Below are 20194 nucleotides of genomic sequence, written 5' to 3' on the forward strand. Positions count from 1 at the left end.
ACAGAAAAGACCCCATTTCCTGGCACTTAGGGGACTTGTGACTTGCACTAGCTGATGGGCTATAAACTGAAGTGGGACAATGTTCATTCTGGGCCTAGGCATAGAAGAATGCTATGAGGTCCTCTTTGTCTTCTACAGTAGGGACATGACCAGATGGTGTAATCACCTTCAACCTGGGTCACTGAGGAACTACCTGGAGTTGCTCCTGGTGCCTGAGTAGCCCTAGGAGCAGAGCATCTCACTAACTTGTGATGAGCATGTAGTGAAACAAAATAGAAACCTTTGTTTTGATGATCCACTGGGATTTTAGGGTTAATTTGTTACCTCAGCATAATCCGGTCTATCCTGAGAGTTGCAGGGTTTTTAGTTTTTATGTTTTTATTTTTCCTAGAAAAAGCAGAGATGTCTAGATCTTTCTCTAAAAATGTTCTACTCTGAGAAATTGTGAGCAAAGTACCAAGATTTAAAGCCATCAGGGGACTGAAGTGAGAGCAACTTATGAAAAGATCAAGCAAAAGGACTCAAATATTTGAAATAAACATACACGTCCTGCTGGTCAAGTGTGCACATTGGAGAGTCAGCACTGTGTGGTGATTCTTTAAGGGATTCATCTAGGGAATTTGAATTGTGACAAGACTTTAACTTCATGAAAGATGAGGAAGAGTGCCCATTCAGGCTTTTAAAAGTGAGAAATAAAGGGTGACTTTTTAGTATGAGGTTTTCAGAACTTGAAAATAAAGAATTTGTACCACAAATATCTCTAGGAATGGTGATCACTTAGGTCTCTGAGAAAAAGATCCACAAGAGTGAACCACAATTGGAAGCAAACAGAACTTGTCAACACAGGAAAGTCCAGAGGGAAAATAACATTTTGGGTAAGAGCTCTCAAGTGTGTATTGAAGAGCTCCTAGTGTAACATTTTTTGTCATTGAGCTAATCTGGCATTATATAGGATGAAATCATTTTCTTAAATTGCTAACTAAGAGATGTCATGGAATAAAGCCCCTATGAGTAGAGTGGATATAATCAATATTCTAAGTTTGAAAGGTAGTGACATTTCTGATTCCCCTAGCAGCCTGGAAGTGGTGGTTGCATGGCAGGCTCTAAGGCTGACTTGTTGACCTGTGAGGCTCTTTAAAATGTACTTTTAAGGCTGCTTTCTCCCTAATCTTAAACACTTGACCTTTGAGTCTGATATTCTTCAGTATTATTAGATTAGATGATTAGTTATTAAATATACTGTCTCCAGCAAATAGGTAATTGTGTAATGCAATGGCCCTCAGCCTTTCCAGGCCATGTTCCCAAGACATTTAGGGTTAGAACACTGAGTCCTTTTGTAGTAGGAATCTTTAACCCTTTCTATGGGTCGAAGAACGTACAGGGGTTTCCCTAGGTCTCAAAATCAGCTGACTGACGAAGGGCAGTAAAAAATGTAGAGTGTCACATGTTTTTGAGAGCCATAAAATTCAAAGATCACAGAACTTTTATCACATTTATGCCCACATAATAAGACTGAGTAATACATACACCAAGATTTTCCCTGTGACAAGCTGGGTGTGATGAACAAATCTAGGTCCTTCCCAGGCTTTATGTTGGGAGTTTGAGAAAAGCTTAAGCACTGTTTTGCAACCAAAAGCATGCAGGTGTTAAAGTTTTAAATGTCTCTATTGCTTCTTGCCAAATTTTGCCTGGCATGAAGGGGTGGGGATGGAGAGGGGACGAAGAATAGAGGGAGGGACAGGATCTAGCATATTTTGATTCCTTAATATATGCAAAGCACAGTGCTAGGCATTTTACATATACAGATTCATTTAATCGTCCCCTAAATAGAAATAAAGTTTGTGTTATTAGTCCTCATTTTGCATTTAAGGAGCCTGAGGCTCAGAAAAGATAAAGTTGCCTAAGTCCAAATAGCCAGTAATTGAATTAGAATTTGAACTTGAGTTTGAAGTTCATATTCTTTCCAATGTCTCACAATGTCTTTATTTTATTAAGTGCCTATTGCATATAGATAAGGTGTTACTCATGTTGGCAGAAAAGGTAAGATGGTCAGGAAAATCTAGGAATGAATTATCCATGTGCTGTTTTTTAATTCATTGTTTTTGGTAGCACACTGTAAGGAACACAAAAGTACTGAGACACAATGATCTCTCCTTAAATTCGAAGCCGTAACCTATTTGAGAAGGCAAAGCATCATGTATCAAACAATTCCTAAATTGGATGCTATGAATAAGTCCAGAAGTTCCCAGAGGTAGAGGTAAAATACCTCTGATCTTGTAAAATAGCCAAGATTTGGATAGAAAGGGCATTTCAGGTACACGGCATGGGAAGCCATGAACTGAGGCGTGATGGTTTTGCAGAAAGACCAGCCTGGCTGGGGAGGAGGAGCTGACTGCTCTGATTACCTTCCCCTGCCCTGGTCTAGACTGGTCCTCTGTGCTCCTCTCTCATTGCCTTTATCACACCCAGATAATTAACCACATGTGATGTATGTGCATCCATCTTCCCCTGTGAACTCCTTGGGAATAGGGGCTGCCACCTATTCACCTTCTTATTCTCAGTGCTTAAAGCAGTCCATAAAGCCCATTAGGTGCTCCATAAATAATTGTGAAGTAGATGGATGGAAAGATGGATTTAGATGAAAGGATGAATAGTGGATGATACATTTAGAACAAAAAAGGGAACCAAATTGACACAGAGGCAGGAAAAATGTTGAGCCAGATATGACAGTAAAAAGTTCTTGACTGAGTGTGTAAACAAATACAAATAGTATTTATGAGTGGGTTAGAATGATGAAAGACTAGGAGAACTGAGGTGATTAGAGCATGCATCAGTGAAAGTGAGAATGAGGAAGAATGAGGAATTGAAGTCAGAGAGTAGGGAGCAACATGGGCTTTGGTTAGAGCTCTGATGGAAGGGAAAGGAGAGAATGGGCGTCCTCTAGGAAGAAATGTGGGGTGCAGGGAAAAGGATATTGTTTTAGGAAATAATGAGCACGCTTCTAGACACATTGAAAAATTGTAAAATGAGCTTCAATGATGATACTGAGCATTAAGTGCTAAGAGGGGCATTCAGGGTGACTTTAAGTATTTTGGAAAATATATGGAAAGAGGCTGGGAGTAGAGATGTGGATGGCTGGACAGAGTCAAGATTCTACCTGTTGCAGTCAGAGTCCAGATGTGTCTAGGGGTGAATGATTGCCTCACCAACTCCTGGAGATTATGGATTCTCCCTGGAAGCCACAGGAAGTTTGAGGTATGAAATGATCCATGTGACTTAATTCACCATGAGATTTCCTAAGGCCTTGGTGTGGGATTTCAATCTCCCATTAATCAAATTAAATTAATTTTTGAAGCCTCTTGACTGATGGTGAGTGAATCCCAGACAAAGGCATCCCAGTGGGCTACCAGTGCCTCAGATTTCTACCGTGCTTGACTCGACCGCGTGTGCGTGCACACACACACACACACAATTAAGGTTAGGGTTGGAACAAAGAGAAAGGCACGCACAACACATACATTTCTAGCCATTCTGAATTTCTAGCAGTTCTAGATGGTCTTACGTCAGCAAAGGATTCTTGCACTCAACATTCAGCCAAAACAAGGCTAGTGTTCTTATCATAGCACACCCCACCCGCATAGAGACAAGAAACATTAGCTAAAGGATGTTCAACTCTCCTAAAACCACGAGCCAAGCCCAAATCATGACTCAGAAATCCAGACCTCAGTCATTTCTCCTGCTCATGAAGGCATTCCTTTTTTGAACTGGAAACAAACTCATAAATAAACATCTCCTTCCTCAGTGCCCCCAAACAACTTGATGGACAGAGAACTCTGCATTTTATAGGAAATGTTTGCAGATTTTTATGGTAAGTTTCCAAAAATAAAAGCACAAACATTTCTCCTCACATATATTTGTTAAGATAGTTACTGGTCCAAGTAGGAATACATATCATCCTGAAGGTAGAGAATGCACCAGGATCAGATCTTACCCATTTTCATAAACACCATGGAGCATAGTTAGCTCAGAATCCTACAGAGTCCACTTGGCTCAGACCCACACTGGTGCTTCAGGATAGTTTAACGTTTGGGGAACAGGTTCCCTTACTGACACATAGCATAATTAGGCATAATGTCTTAAGCGAACATATTAGCTCAGGCTTTTAACAGTGTGCAAGCCTCAGCTTCCTCAATAACAACCTAATCTTGTGTGGGAGCCATCTCAGGCTTCACTTGAACACAGGCACTGTTGTCCACCCACAGATAAAGCTTGGAATGGTTTTATTTATATCGTCCTTGTTAGTCATGCAATCTGTGCGCAAACAAAACAACATTATTCTTATCTCTTTGGAAAGTTTAATTCATTAGCAATTAAAAACTGGTGCAGAAGAATGGCCAGGCACCTGGAAAAGGCTCTTCCTAGCACAGCACACCCCAAAAGAGCAGTTTGTGGGAGCAACTTTCACCAATAACAACACAGTGACATTTGCTGAATTGTTGCACAGCCTTGTTTTTGATAAATAGTTTAGCCATGTAAGGATTATGCCACGGTAATTAAATAAGATAATGTAGCCAACAATCTCTTCAAAAGTACCGCGTTGAAACTTGCTGTTCTCAGGCCCTCGCCAGAGCCTGTTCCTGCTGTCTGCTCCCTGCCCACTCTCTTGTCTGGCTTGTTTTTAGGGGAGGTTGCGTCTGGGTCAGGTTCCTGTTGTTGTGACAAAGGCTTCTTAGTAGGAGGAATGCCTTAGCCCTAGAAGCTGGTTAAGGTCTACAGATTGAGTGAGTCCTATTTGGAACAGGGATGGGCCTTACAGTATTCTTTGCCATCTTAAGGTCAGGGAACTTAAGAATAGCAAACCTGGACTACTCTGTCAAAAGGTCATGCTCAGTTGGGCCTGACGGGGTGCTCCTGTAGTCCCAGCTACTCCGTAGGCTGTGGTGGGTGGATCAGTCGAGCCCAGGAGTTCAAGTCCAGGTTGTGCAACATAGCAAGACCTTGTCTCAAAAAAAAAAAAAAAAAAAAAAAGAGTCATGTTCAATGCAAGATGTTAATAATAGAGGAAACTGTGGGAGTAGGGGTAGGGTAGGAAGAGGGTATATGGGAACTCTTCATACTTTCTGCCTAACTTTCCTGTAAACCTAAAACAACTCTAAAAGGTAGTCTATTATTAAAAACAAAAGCAAGTCAGGCTCGCCCATGGCTCTGAGATGTGAGGGTCCAAGATTTATTTTTAAAAGACTTTTCTTCTTCTCCATAAGAAGTTCAACAAGCAAGCACTGATATTTGGAGGGCTACACCCAGGACAGGGAATTTGAAACAAAACAGTCCCCTGGCTGCCTTCATTGGTGGCAATCCATTCATGTGGAAAGTGAGACTTGACCCAAATGAGGGGACCTCTAGGTTTAGCACCACTTGAGCTTCGTCTGACCCTGGAATAAACAATACATCTACTCTTTAGTTTGGCATTGCATGGGTCAACTTGTTACTTAAATATTTTACTTTCAGCTGCTTAACTTTATATATAGGTCAGCCTCAGTGTTGTTAAAAAAATGTTGCTAAAAATAATAAACAGTTTTGGAAATAGAGTACATCTAAAACAAATAAAGTTAACGTAGAATAATACATCTTAGGGCTAGTAGGGACTTCAGTTATCATTTGCTGCAAATTTTGCCTGCTCTTAAATAGGCATGAAAGAGTTAAATAATACAGCCCCAGCAGGGCAGGTAGTAGAAGTTTTTTAATCCCAAATGCTGCCCCCGGGGGTAAGAGGAAGAGATATTTGATAGTCCAAAGCAGAAAGTAAATATGGAATAAATTACTTCCACGTAACTGGGGAGATTATTTCAAGTAGATTGCAACTTGGAAATGGATCGCTTCTTTTCAAAACCTAGGGTGACCTGCAAATTTCCCATCCTGGTTTCAAGGTGGCACCAAGGGAAGGAGCAAGTCCTGGCTTTCAAGGGCACCTATAGCTGATATATTTTGTAAAGTCAAAGCTAACATCTTTAATATTTGCATTATTCAGATCCATGCAGTAGTTAATAGGAACAGAAATAGAAAGAGACATAGAAATGTGGCCAACAGAAAGACACTACCTTAAATGTTTGAGCTGTAACCTTTGGTAGATGGCAAACAGAAAACTCTTTGCAATTAATATAATTGCCCTTGTTCAAGGAAATAATCAATTTGATTTGAAATGGGGTTGAAAAGCCTGGGAAGGGATCTGTGTGAGACACCTAAAAGAATTACTGTACATTTTTCCACGTAACGGGCCAATTTTCCCATTCTTTGGTTTTAGTGCTCCCTTTTATAGTCAGTATGACTATGCACCAATCCTATTTCCAAGTGGTAGTCTTTCTAATATTTGTCTTCTCCTCTTTTTTTTCAGACAGTGTCTCATTCTGTCACCCAGGCTGGAGTGCAGTGGCACAATTATAGCTCACTGCAGCCTCAAACACCTGGGCTCAAGCAATCCTTCCACCTCTGCCTCCTGAGTAATTGGGACTACAGGCATGTGCCACCACACCCAGCTAATTTTTAATTTTTTTGTAGAGATGGCGGTCTTGCTATGTCACCCAGGCTGGTCTTGAACACCTGGCCTCAAGTGATCCTCCGGCCTTGGTCTCTCAAAGCTCTGGGATTACAGACATGAGCCACTGCACCCGGCTCTGTCTCCCCTTCCTATGTGTGTTGGCTCTAGAACAAGAGAAGCCTTGTTGAGATTCCTGGCTGCCCACCCCCCATCACCTCTCTGACTTTGGGCAAGTTGCCTGGCCTCTCTCAGCCTTTATTTTCTTTTTGTGAAATGGGGATAATAATAGTACTTGCCTCATAGGCAAAATGTTGTGAGAACTAAACGAGAAAATGCATGTAAAGCACTTGGCACTTAGATCTTTTTATGATTATAATGATAATCAGACACAATAAATTATTTCTCACATCACATGCTGTTTAGCCTATTCACTGTTCTATTTTTCCTGAAGTCAGTTCAGTGTGTAGCATCCAGAATTGAACAAAACACCCCCGATGTGACCTGATAGTGCAAAGTAAACTATCATCTCCTTCATTCTAGGTATTATGTTTCTATTAATGCAGTCTAAAGGTAGGATATGAGTTGTTTTGTTTATGTATCTTTTTTTTTTTTTTTTTCAGGGATGGGGAATGACTATCTCCAATTAAACTTCTCAGTAAAATCTCTCCTCTTGTGTGTTGTGCTTTAGTATTTAGTTTTGGATACTAGTGCAGGATCTTAAACTTATCCCATTACATGTGATTTCTTTAGTGTTAGTTCCTTTTCAAATCTGTATAAGCCATTCATTCATTCATTCATTCATTTTAGAAAGTCAAACATATATTTATCATGAGCCAGCACAGTGCCAGTTATTTGCCATATTCTAAGATTTTAAACATTCATTGGCATTTTAATTGTGCATGATTTCTATACCTTCATCTGAATTGTTGTGTAACATATTTGGATAATACAGAGCTAAGGGCACAGGCAAAGAAATATCTTTAGAAACTTTCCTCTAGGCTCACCAGCACCCTTAGGGCACTGTCATTTAAATATTATGAATTAATCTTGTGTGGTATCATTTGGTACAAATTATTTTCCAGCTTGACCAGCAAGAAATCTTGAGACTTTCTCAGAATTCTTGTTCAAGTCAAGATTCCCTATATCTTTCTAGTCACCTAACTCAATATTCCTATCAAAATAAGATGAATCTGATGAGATTTTTTTTTTTTTTTTAAAGTAGTCTTTTTTTTTTTTTTCTTTTTTATTGATCATTCTTGGGTGTTTCTCGCCGAGGGGGATTTGGCAGGGTCACAGGACAATAGTGGAGGGAAGGTCAGCAGATAAACAAGTGAACAAAGTTCTCTGGTTTTCCTAGGCAGAGGACCCTGCGGCCTTCCGCAGTGTTTGTGTCCCTGGGTACTTGAGATTAAGGAGTGGTGATGACTCTTAACGAACATGCTGCCTTCAAGCATCTGTTTAACAAAGCACATCTTGCACCGCCCTTAATCCATTCAACCCTGAGTGGATACAGCACATGTTTCAGAGAGCACAGGGTTGGGGGTAAGGTCACAGATCAACAGGATCCCAAGGCAGAAGAATTTTTCTTAGTACAGAACAAAATGAAAAGTCTCCCATGTCTACCTCTTTCTACACAGACACGGCAACCATCCGATTTCTCAATCTTTTCCCCACCTTTCCCCCCTTTCTATTCCACAAAACCGCCATTGTCTTCATGGCCCGTTCTCAATGAGCTGTTGAGTACACCTCCCAGATGGGGTGGTGGCCGGGCAGAGGAGCTCCTCACTTCCCAGTAGGGGCGGCCGGGCAGAAGCGCCCCTCACCTCCCGGACAGGGCGGCTGGCCGGGCGGGGGGCTGACCCCCCCCACCTCCCTCCCGGACGGGGCGGCTGGCCGGGCGGGGGGCTGACCCCCCACCTCCCTCCCGGACAGGGCGGCTGGCCGGGCAGAGGGGCTCCTCACTTCCCAGTAGGGGCGGCCGGGCAGAGGCGCCCCTCACTTCCCCGATTCTACAGAACTGATGTCCTTGTAAGAAGGGGAAGAGACACCAGAAGTGCCAGCACAGAGGAAAGGTCCTGTAAGGACACAGGCTAAAGACAGCCATCTACAAGCCAGGGAGAGAGGCCCCAGAAGAAACCAAAGCCACAAATACCTTCTCTTGGACTTTCAGCCTCCAAAGCTGTGAGAAAATACATTTCTGTTGTTTAAGCCACCCAAGTCAGTCTGTGGTACTTTGTTATGGCTGCCGTAGCAGATGAATTCAGAAGTCAAATGTATATGGCTTTGAAGCCACAGAGGAAGGTGAGATTATCTGACCAGAGATCCAAGGTGAAAGGGGTGGAGAGCTATGGGGTAAATCACTTTACAGAGTGGGTATAGGAAGAAGAGCCTGTGAAAAACACAGAGAAGAATCAAGATAGAGCAGAGTTAAAGATGACAAGGGAAGACAGAGTTCTTTGCTTCTTTTATTTTGGGTTCACATCTCTTAATTTTGTGTTCACTTTTGTTAAGGTCATCCTCAGCATTTATACTCTCTCTCCTTTTGTGCCCCCATGTACCAAGTTAAGAAGGTGTAGGCTTCAAATCTTAAGATTGGTCACCACAAAATTCAAAAGTAAGTGAAAGTGTTTATATTAGTGTCACTGAATCAAGAGCCAATCTCAAAATTTACTTGGGGAATTTTTCAAAGTGCACATTTATTTGACATACACTCCAAAATTTTATTTTAGTATAGATTTGTGGTGGGATACTACCATATATTTTGAAAACAAACAAACAAGCAAACAAAAAAATGTTCCCCAAACCCACAGAACCCCCAGGTACTTTTGATGTACACACTGATGGAGACAAACTAATCCAGATGAAAAGACAAATGAATTTTTTTCTACATGCCTGGAAATAATGCCAGATGATTATAGATTTCAAACTTCATAGAAAATTGAAATTTCCCCCTTTTGTAGGGGGAATGTTTTGTTAATCTAGCATACACAGCCTATGTTTTCTATTCTTATTACTTTTAATAATAATTTTTTTCTTTTCTTTTTTTTCAGAGACAAGGTCTTTGTCTGTTGCTCAGGATGGAGTGTAGTGGTGCCATAGTACACTGTAATCTTGAATTTCTGGACTACTGGCATACACCACCATGCTTAGGTAATTGTTTCTTATTTTTTGTAGTGACAGGGTCTTACTATGTTGCCCAGGCTGGTCTCAAACTCCTGACCTCAGGTGATCCTCCCACCTTAGCCTCCCAAAATGCTAGGATTATAGGCATGAGCCACCATGCCCAGCCTACTTTTTTTTTTTTTTTTTTTTTTGAGATAGAGTCTTGCTCTGCAGCCCAGGCTGGAGTGCAGTGGCTTCATCTCGGTTTACTGCAGCCTCCCGGGTTCAAGCGATTCTCCTGCCCTCAACCCCCAGTTAACTGGGTCTACAGGCACCTACCACCACACTCAGCTAATTATTGTGGGGTTTTTTTTGTTTTTTTGTTGTTGTTTGTTTGTTTTTTGTTTTGAGACGGAGTCTCACTCTGTCGCCCAGGCTGGAGTGCAATGGCACAATCTCGGCTCACTGCTACCTCTGTTCCTGGGCTCAAACAATTCTCCTGCCTCAGCCTCCTGAGTAGCTGGGACCACAGGCACCAGCCACCACATCTGGCTAGCTTTTGTATTTCGAGTAGAGATGGGGTTTCACCATGTTGGCCAGGCTGGTCTCGAACTCCTGACCTTGTAATACGACCACCTCGGCTTCCCAAAGTGCTGGAATTACTGGCATGAGCCACTGTGCCCGGCCCACCAGCCTACTTTTAATGGTAATTTTGAAAATGACAGTTGACCTGGTAGCCTTTGGGGATGTTTGTGTTCCTCCTCCCAGCAAATCGCCTTCCATGGGCAGCAGGCACTGCTCCTCTCTCATGTGTCAGAAAATCAGTCTGAAACTAGCTATCAAAGCGTACAATAGTCTATCACGTTGACCATCACATTATTTGTTGTGACTTGGGAGAACTCCCCTGTTTTCTCAAATCCCTGTCTGCTAAGAATTAGGAACCATTTCTATATAATAAAAAACTATTGCTCACCAGAAAATATATTCTACTTTCCTGTGGAAGAAAACTTATGACATTGAACTTGATAAAAAGCCATTTTCACAAGCTCAAATAAAACCAGTCTTCTCCATCTCCCCTCCCACCTCTATTGGCTCAAGTATGAGCAACTGAAGGATACCACGCTGCAGAAGAGATGTTGGGCTTTAGGCTGAAGCAAATCTGGGCTAACCAGAGTTAATCAAATTCTTTATAAAAAAAATGAATTGTGCCACTCTAACTTATAAGTTTTGGAGAAACACTAACATTTTTTTTTTTTTTACTGATTTCTTGAATTAAAAAAAACAAAAAAAACAAAACTACTGCTCCTTTCCTTTTGGGTAAGTGAGGAGGCAATAGGGTCTTGAGAATCACCAGGACAGCCAGACTCTGTTAGTTTACTTTCATGTGAATACATTAGGTTCCGAGTAGATAGGCAGAGCTACAATACACTATGCCTAAAACATTACAGTGGAAAGGTGTGTGTGTGTTTGTTGGGGGTGGAGGTGCCTGGTCCTGAGATTTATCAAGCCTACCTTATGGGTACTGACTTGACTGGTTCATCTACTTTAGGGACAATGAGAATATACTCCCCTGCCCCAAATTATATTTTATCCAGGTGCCCTGGTGTCTGACATTCCATCTGTAATCTTTCCTTCCTGCTTTTAAAATGAACATTCTCTTGGTTTGTGCAAAACACTAAACTACTTTATGAAGGCAGATACACTAATGTAGGAAACTGCTTTGTTTTCCATTGGTTGAAAAGGACTAGTGGAGCTGTAGGAAGCTTGGAAGTTCATCAGTGGGAATGGAGGGAGGCGGCCAAGAAGGTGAGGGTAAGGGGAAGGGCCACAGACAGATTTTGTCTACTCGGGAATTTTGAATGGGATTGACCCTGTCCACTCAGTAATAGTTAAAAATGAAACAAAACAAAAAACAAGGTTTTTGAGTGTTGTTTGAATCCAAGTGCACTATTTCAGTAGTGGAACTGGGCAAGACTTATAAAGCTGGCGTAGGGAAGGGTGATTAGGATTGCAACCATAAGCATGAGGTGTAAATCATGACATTTATTTGGGCACAGAAACCAGATCATTAATATTTGAGGAGCACCTTTCAAAACTCAAATTTAGAGGGCAGAAAACAGTGTTGGCTTTTTACACTATTTCTCTCTTTTTGAGGTAAGTCAGAGAGTTGAGTTATGAAGCATTAAAAGACCATTTTATTCCCATATTCAATTTTCTTCTTTTCACTTGGAGAAAACCTCTTAGGCTAAAGACCATTAGAAGTGGCCTCCATGTTTAACTCACTGGCCCCTAATTTCTGCTGGACCTTCATTTCAATCGACTGTGTTTCAGGAGGGAAGCGATTCTGGTGACCTCACTGTAGGGAGACAGGAGCCTCTGGCAAGTTACCAAACTGCCAGCCTATTCTACATGAGCAGAGCTCTTTGCTTTGGCAGAGGAAAGCAATGCTGTTGTAGGTCAACAGTCAAATGTGTCCCGGAAGTTGTTAAGTGTGTGGGGCATTCTAGCCACTGCTGCTGGGGGAGAGACCTGGCCATTGCCTGCATCTCACCTTCAGAATATGGCCCTGATTAAGCTTTGCAGGTAGAGTCCTGGTTTCTGAGAAGGGTACAGGGCCTGAGGACATGCTGGTATTTCTTCCTCATGCTGCTGCTGAGGACACAGAGAAGGGTATTCTGGCCAAATTAGCCAGTTATTGGTTCCCCAGATAACTTTGGTTTTAGACACCTGACTTGACTCTGAGTGAGTGGGAGGCTGTTTTCTCTGACTGTTTTTGCATCTTGGCTTTCATGTCACTACATGAACATTCAGCCCACAAATTTCTGTTATCTAATCAGGTGCATCAGTCCGTGGTGGAGATGAGAGGGGAGGAACAGCCCTCTGACTCAGATTTTGCACAAACAAAATTCAGTCTTGTTAGCAATGGCAGGAAGAGCACCCACAGCTGCTCAGATCAGATCTTTCCCTGACAATCTGCAGGGCAGTGAAAGTGAGTGAGGAGTTTTTATGGCAAGATAAGCAACGCAAGGGCCCCAATTTGGTTACTAAATAAAATAAAATGTCAATATTTACACATGACCTTCAAGGCTCTTACACTCTTGCTTCCTTAATATTCAGTACAGACTACATTTTCTTTAGTCCGTTACCAACAGCTTGGAAATTCAGTTAGAGGACGTAACCCAAATGTTCTCCAAATGTTGCTTCCAAATGGTCATCTTGAAAAGTGCCATTTTAAGGCATGCAGTCTTTCTACACTGAGAGAGGGCTGTCGCTCTGCCTACCCAACTGCAGGGGAATTATCCAAAGATTAAAACCACTGATGATAAAGATAGTGCCATGCAGCATATTTTAATTTGTTGATAATGAAAGCACAAGAGGCCTTTTTACAGGCTTCTTGAAGCCTTACTATTGTGTATTGCACATACAACCCCGGCTTGTGCGCTGACACAAACAAACGTGATCGTAACGGTTGAAATATAGTTAGAAACACAATTAAGAACATCTGTATTGTAAGCAGAAATAAATTAGAAATACTGAAGTGTTTTGTAGCTGTGAAAATGAAGGAATTAAAAAAACCCACAGTACCTGGATTAAGCAGTTATAAATAACGCATAAAGCAAAAATCTCATTACCCCCTGTGTAAACTCCCCCAAATGAAATACATTTTATGAATGTAGTAACACTGTAATAACCAAAGCATTTGTTTTTCCCCACAAATTTTCCATTTCATAACTGTGAGATTGTTTGGATTTACAGGTTCGGGCCACAACATCCGTGACTTTACCGGTTTTGGTCTCTTCCTTGTAACCTTTGGCTCCAGGATGCTGCGCAGTTCCTCTCTGCACTATCTATCAGAATGTTGCTCTGCGTGCTTGAAAGTTTCGCCAAACAGAAGTACACAAGAACAAACAGAGGTGAAACACAAATCCCCTCAGCCCTGGAGGAAAAGGCCTTGAAGCTCTTCCAGTGCAGAGGCCACGCAGAGGACATGCTCCTACCTGTGCACATCAGCCATGCCTGGGGTGCCTCCTGGAGTCCAGACTGCTGGCGATGGAATCCATCATGTTGCTGATGTCACTGTAAGTCGCAGCCTGCAGGCTGAGCTATGGGGCAGTTTGAGGGGCCAGAAGTTTTCTCCTGGATGTCATCTTCAGCATACCCAGGAACCAGAGAAAATGTAATTCTTCCCATGCCCATCTCACTCCTGCAGACTGGGGTCCCGCTTCAGTTTCTTTTTTTTTTTTTTTTAATCATAAGCACGCAGGCTCTGGGACATCATGGAACCCAGAAGCATGCTGAAAGGTGAAGCACAAGTCTAAAGTTTTGTTAGTTATGAAATCCAGCTCTCCTGGATTAGGCAAGGGGAAAACCACATATTTAAGATATACTAGGGCAAGAAGTAAAGCGGAGAGAGCTGACTCAATGAAATTTTGTGTATAATAGGAGCCATCCTATGTCTAATTGTCTCCTGTCTCAGAGACCTCATGATTATTTCTGAGCTTTAACCAATGAATTAATGTAGGTTCTATCCGGCTCTTCTAACATCTTTGGAATGGTTCCTCAGTGAGCCACAGCTATCCATAGAGATAACAACCTGAATCCAAGCCCAGTGCCCAATCAGGTGCTACTCTTACTTGCATGACTTGGTTCTATTCTTGCCCAGTCCCACTGGGATAACAGCGGTGGCTAAGCAGCTAAGCAGAGTGACCTCATTAGATTATCTTCTAGCATAAAATCACATGTTAACTCATTTTTGGACTCATAGTCAGAAACTTGTAATTTTTCTTCATTTTGCTATGCAGCTATTGCACAGTGGGGGAAATATGACTGGATAATGAGTCAAAAAGACTTGCTCTTACATTCCATCTTCCCCTTCATTGCCTGGGTGTCTTTGGACCAGTCAATCTTTGAGCCTCAGTTATCTAGAAAATGGGGACACTACTACTTTATATTTTTTCTTTTAGTGGGACCTAGATAAGGTAATGTTAATAAAGGGGCTTTATTTATATATTGAATGGCATGATGTTAGGATTACTAAAAGGAAATAGCTATTCTACTTACATTACAATGTGGTTTGAGAATCAAATTCAATGAAATACGTGAAGAGGACTTTGAAAAGTAGAAAGAGCTGAGCAATGCAAAATACATCACTGCACTTGAATGTAATGGCTGGTGTCATGTCAGCTGGATTAACTGTGGTCACCATTTCTCATATACCCATTTGCTAGAGTAGCTCAGTCCTCTGGACTATGAAAGAGGGCACAGAAGCTACAGACATGAGATCTGGTACTATCTTTACCACTACATTTTTATTGTGAGCACCTCAATCATTTTGAGATATTTGTCTCATTTCTTTTACTTTGAATATGCAAAAACAACAGTCACCTCCTAACACGGCTGTTGGGAAAACATAACTGAAATGGATTCAGAAAATAGCCTTTAAGGACAAAGTTATGTGAAGGACATAAATTGTGCATGAACTCCTTCAGTAATGAATAGGCACATCTCCACATACCCCAGGATCTTAAGCTGATAATGTAACAACAAGAACCTATTGAATCAGGACAAGGTGATGGTTCTGCTCCTGTGGCAATCTAGGTCTCAGAATCTGGTATGCAGGCAGGGTGTAAAGAGCAGATTGCATTTTCAAGAGAAAGGTTAAGCTTGAATGTTTTGGACAGGAGGTGATTAGATGCATTTTTAAAAAGTCCTTGAATTTACCTGATGATTTTTATGTCCTTGTGATGGTTGTAGCCCATTCCAGGATACGAATAAATTTAGCAACACAAAGAAGTTCATTTAAAAATCTTTCCCTCAGATGCTCCACTTCCTCTTCCTTCTAGCTTTCTCTTCTTCACTAATTTGCAACCCACGAGGCTGCCCTTTTGATCACTGGCAGTTTAAGAATAGTGATAAGTGGCTTTTGAAAATGTTTTAAAACTTTTATAGGAGAGTGGTGGAAAGATGGAGGTTTCTAGAAAACCCTTAATAGAAGAGACCCATTTTATTTATTTATTTTTGGTTTTAAAGCATTATTTTATTTTGAATGAATTTTAGACTTTAAGAAATTGCAAAAACACTAGAAAGTGTTCCTTTAATCCCTTACCCTGCTTCCACTTATGTTGAATCTCTCTCATCATTTTAATTATCAAGAATAGGAAATTGCCATCGGTACAATATTATTAACTAAGCTACAGACTTCATCTGATCTTTACCAGTTTTCCTGCAAATATCATTTTTCTCCCATCCAAGTACTAACAGGCCTAACCCTGCTTAGCTTCTAAGATCAGACAAGATTGGGTGCGTTCAGGGTGGTATGGCCATAGACCCAAATATCATTTTTCTGCCTCAGGAGCCTATCCGGGACCCCGCATTGTATTGAGTTGTATTTCTCCCTAGTTGACTCCAATCTGTGACAGTTCCCTAGTCTTTCCTTATCCTTCATAACTTTGGCACTCTTTGAAGGATACTGATTGTTACCAGTGGAAGGTATCTGAGTTACTGGTGGCAAATCCATACAGGTCTGCAGCAACCTCAGTTCTTGCCTCCTCAGAAGAAAGAATTTGACTGAGGGGCATAAGGCAGAAAAAGAGATCAAGGCAACTTTCAGAGTAGGAGTGGGAGTTTATTTAAAAAGGCTTTAGAACAGGAAAGAAAGGAAAGTATGCTTGGAAGAGACCCAAGTGGGCATGTGAAGGTCAAGAGTAGTGTTTAACCTTGATCCTAAGACTTTATAGGCTGGCCTCTTTCCCATGATTCTTCCCTTAAAGTAGGCTGCCCTCATGCACAGAGCCCTCCTTACCCTTGGGAGATGAGCATGTGCACTGTGTTTAGGAAGTTGTATGCATGCCCATTAGAGGCTTTCTTCCCTTTTCTCATGGCGTGCCCTTGGAAGGTCATACCCTGCCATTTTATCTCCTAATGTGCATGTCTAGGACGTTGTGTTTCCCTGGCACCTATACTCAGTTCACTCTTTAGTGCAACAGGTGTGGACCATCAGGAAAAGGCCTCTCCCTGGTGCTGGCTGCCAATTTATCACTTTTAGAGAGGCAATGTGATAACTGCCAAACCATCACCTGACATTTTTAGTGGGTGGGGGAAAAGCCCACTCCTGCCCTGCTTATGCCTGTCTACCTATAAATACACTGATTAGTAATTTGGTAGAATGTCCTTCACTTTAGGTTTGTCTAATGTTTTGTCATGATTAGAGTGAAGTCATGCCATTTTGGCAAGAATACCGCAGAAATGATACTGTATCCCTTTTCAGCACATCATGCCAAGGGATTCATGATGCTGATATATGCCTTATTAATGGTGTTATTTATTTTGAGCACTCCATTAGGTTAGTGTCTGCTGTTTTCTCCATTATGAAACCACCTTTGCAAAAACTATAACAGTGAGAAAATTATGACAGTGAAAGGGATCTGATCTAACCGACCCCCATCTTGCTTTTAACCTCCAAAATGCCTTACTCGTTTCTGGGCTTACGCCAAGTTAACTTTGGGAGAAATTTAGTTTATAGTTTAAAAGATTGTATCTGTTCCTCAAAACTAAACCACCTTTGTGTAAAGCTGATGAAAGACCACCAGGTTAGGAGGATGAGAGGAACCTGAATTCTGTTAACATGTAGATATAAATAATTACCAACCATTATTCCAGAGGTCACAAGATTTGCAACTTCCCAGTTGTTCCTGCAGATAACATGACTGTTGTAGAACCTAAGATTGGCCTTTTGAGATGCCTTTTCAGATTTTTGCGTTTCTGAAAATGGATGGCTCCACCCAGACCCACAAACTGGTCCTGCGGCTCCACCCAGAAGTGGACTTAGCAGCTCATGAAGACCATTTTCCACACCCCTATGATTGCACCCCCAATCAATCAGCAGCACCCATTCCCTAGCCACCCCCCTCTCCTAAACTATCTTTAAAAAACCATAGTCTCCAAATTTTCAGGGCGGTTGATTTGCGTAATAATAAAACTCTAGTCTCCTGTTTAGCCAGTTCTATATGTGTAAAACTTTCTCTATTGCAATTGCCCTGTCTTGATAAATTGGCTCTCTCTGGGGAGCAGGCAGGAAGAACCCATTGGGTGGTTACAACTATACAGTTATTGTATTTCTCTTTGTAGCTGATAAGTGTTTTGAGGTAGATACTTTGAGTTTATTCAAATCCTGTTTATTGTTCTTGATTTTTTTTTCCCATAAAGGATCAGATACCTGTGTGTTTTCTTATATCTGATTTCTTACACAAGGAATCACGTAACTCAAAATCACATCTTTTGGGTTTGGGTTTTGTTGTTGTTTTTCCCTTACTTAATATGTCATGGAAAGCACCCCATATCCACTCTAGAGACTTTCCTCACTCTTTTATACGTTTGTATAGTACTCCATGTTATTGTTCCAGCTTATTCAAGCACTCGTCTGTGTATGGGCATTTAAGTTGTTTCCAGTGTTTTGCAATTATAAATGATAATTGCAAGTTTATTCATATACATTTTTGTATTGTCAGAGATACATACCCTAGAAGTGGGATTGCTAGGTGAAAAGGGAAATGTATGTGCACTTTGGTTAGATATTGCCTAATATCCCTCCAAAAGTGTTGTACCAGTTTGCATTTCTAACAGGGAAAGTGCCCATTTCCCCATAGCTTCACCAACAAGCCTTATCAACAGAATGTATTCTCATATTTGTTTTATTTTTGCCAATTCAATAAATGAGAAGGGGATTTCCTTAATTATCAGTGAGTTTAAGCATTTTCTGCATGTTTAAAAGCCATTTTGAAACTTTTCCTTTTTTTTTCAAATGAATTATTTGTTTATGCCTTTTCCTCATTTTCATCTCAGGATTTTGTCCTTCAATTTTTAAGGTTTTTTAATGTATAAGGAATATTAGCCCTTTTTCTCTAGTGTATGTTACAAATATTTTCTCTCAATATGTTAGTTGTTCTTTGATTTTGTTTATGGTGGTTTTCATCACACAAAAAAATGCAGTCAAATTTATTAATCTTTTAAAAAATTGCCCCTGGATTTTAAATCATAGTTAGAAAGGCTTTTCCTTACCAAGGCTAAATAATAATGTAGCCATTTATTTTCTATACTATGTGGTTTTAGTTTTTATATTTACATCACTAATCCACTTGGAGTTTATACTGCTATATGGTATGTTTTACCCTAGTGATTTGAGATGCCACTTTCGTCATATACTAAATTTCCATATGTATTTTGGTCTAATTCTGGACTATTCTCTTCCACTGGCTTCTTTATTTCTCTGTGCTCCAGTACCACTCTGTTTTAATTATCCAGGCTTTATCAAATGTTTTAATTTCTGGTAAGCCTAATCACTACAGCTTTTCTTTTTCAGTGTTTTTCTACCTCATTCCTACCCATCTTTTTTTTTATATGAACTTTAGTATCAAAATCTCTAACTCCAGAAAATAGCCTGTTCATATTTTGATGGAATTGTATTACATTTATAAATTAACTTAGGGGGAAGTGGTATTTTCATAAAGCTATAATTCTATCCAAGAACCTGGGAATGTCTTTCCTTTTATTCAAGTTTTTATTACTGTCTGTTAGGAGTGTTTTGACATTTTCCATGCATAGGTTTTCATACCTCATTAAATTTATTCATAAATACTTATATTTATTCATAAATACATATATTTTGATGCTATTTAAATGGTGTTTTCTCTACCATTATGTCCCCTGTTTGTTTATATGAAGGCTATTGATTTTTATGTTAATTTTATATCCGTCTTCTTCAGTAAATTATTTTATTGTTTGAGTTAGTTTTATTATTGATTCTCTGGGATTTTCCACATATATTATTATATCATCTGCAAATATAGTTTTACCACTCATTTAGTCACTCTTATGCCTTTCACTGATTTCTCTTATCTAATTGCACTGGCTAATATCTCTAACAGCAGCAGAGATAATAGATATTTATGTCTTGCTTCTGATGTTAGTAGAAACATCCCTAATGCTTTTCCATTAAATAAGATAATGACTTTAGGACTATGAACCCCCAAAATTTGAGACAAGTCTCAGTTAATTTAGAAAGTTTATTTTGCCAAGATTGAGGATGTGCACCTGTGACACAGCCTCAGGAAGTCCTGATGACATGTACACGAGGTGGTTGGGGCACAGCTTGGTTTTCTACATTTTAGGGAGACATGTGACATCAATCAATCAGTATATGTAAGAAGTACATTGGTTCTGTCCAGTGAAGGGATGGCCTGCCCCTCCACACCTGTGGGTGTTTCTCATCAAGTAGGATGAGAGACTGAGAAGAGAAAGAGACACAGAGACAAAGAATAGAGAAAGAAAAGTGGGCCTAGGGGACTGGCGCTCAGCTTACGGAGGCACTCAGCTTACAGTTTACGGAGGACCGGCAGGCACTGGTCTCTGAGTTCCCTCAGTATTTATTGATCATTATCTCTACCATCTCGGAGAGGAGGATGTGGCAGGACAATAGGGCAATAGTGGGGAGAGGGTCAGCCCAGGGACAGCAGGAGACAGATGCCTTCCTCTTATCTCAACTGCAAAGAGGCCTTCCTT

At 40.7% G+C, this 20194-nt stretch overlaps 1 protein-coding gene across 9 annotated transcripts in view; it reads left to right on the forward strand.

Moving 5' to 3' along the window:
• The window catches only part of LOC745383 (Krueppel-like factor 5), a 75565-nt gene that overhangs the window by 19042 nt on the left and 36329 nt on the right, over positions 1-20194 (forward strand). For 7 of the 9 annotated variants that reach the window (XR_010158827.1, XR_010158828.1, XM_063815270.1 and 4 more), the window contains 2 exons: positions 9586-9685; positions 13394-13716. The gene's annotated coding sequence lies outside the window, so the exon portion shown is untranslated. Of the gene's footprint in view, positions 1-9046; positions 9150-9585; positions 9686-13393; positions 13717-20194 lie in introns of all 9 variants that reach the window. The other 2 variants (XR_010158829.1, XM_063815278.1) reach the window with 2 other exon arrangements.

This window comes from Pan troglodytes, chromosome 1 (assembly GCF_028858775.2).
Source record: "Pan troglodytes isolate AG18354 chromosome 1, NHGRI_mPanTro3-v2.0_pri, whole genome shotgun sequence".
Taxonomy (NCBI): Eukaryota; Metazoa; Chordata; class Mammalia; order Primates; family Hominidae; genus Pan; species Pan troglodytes.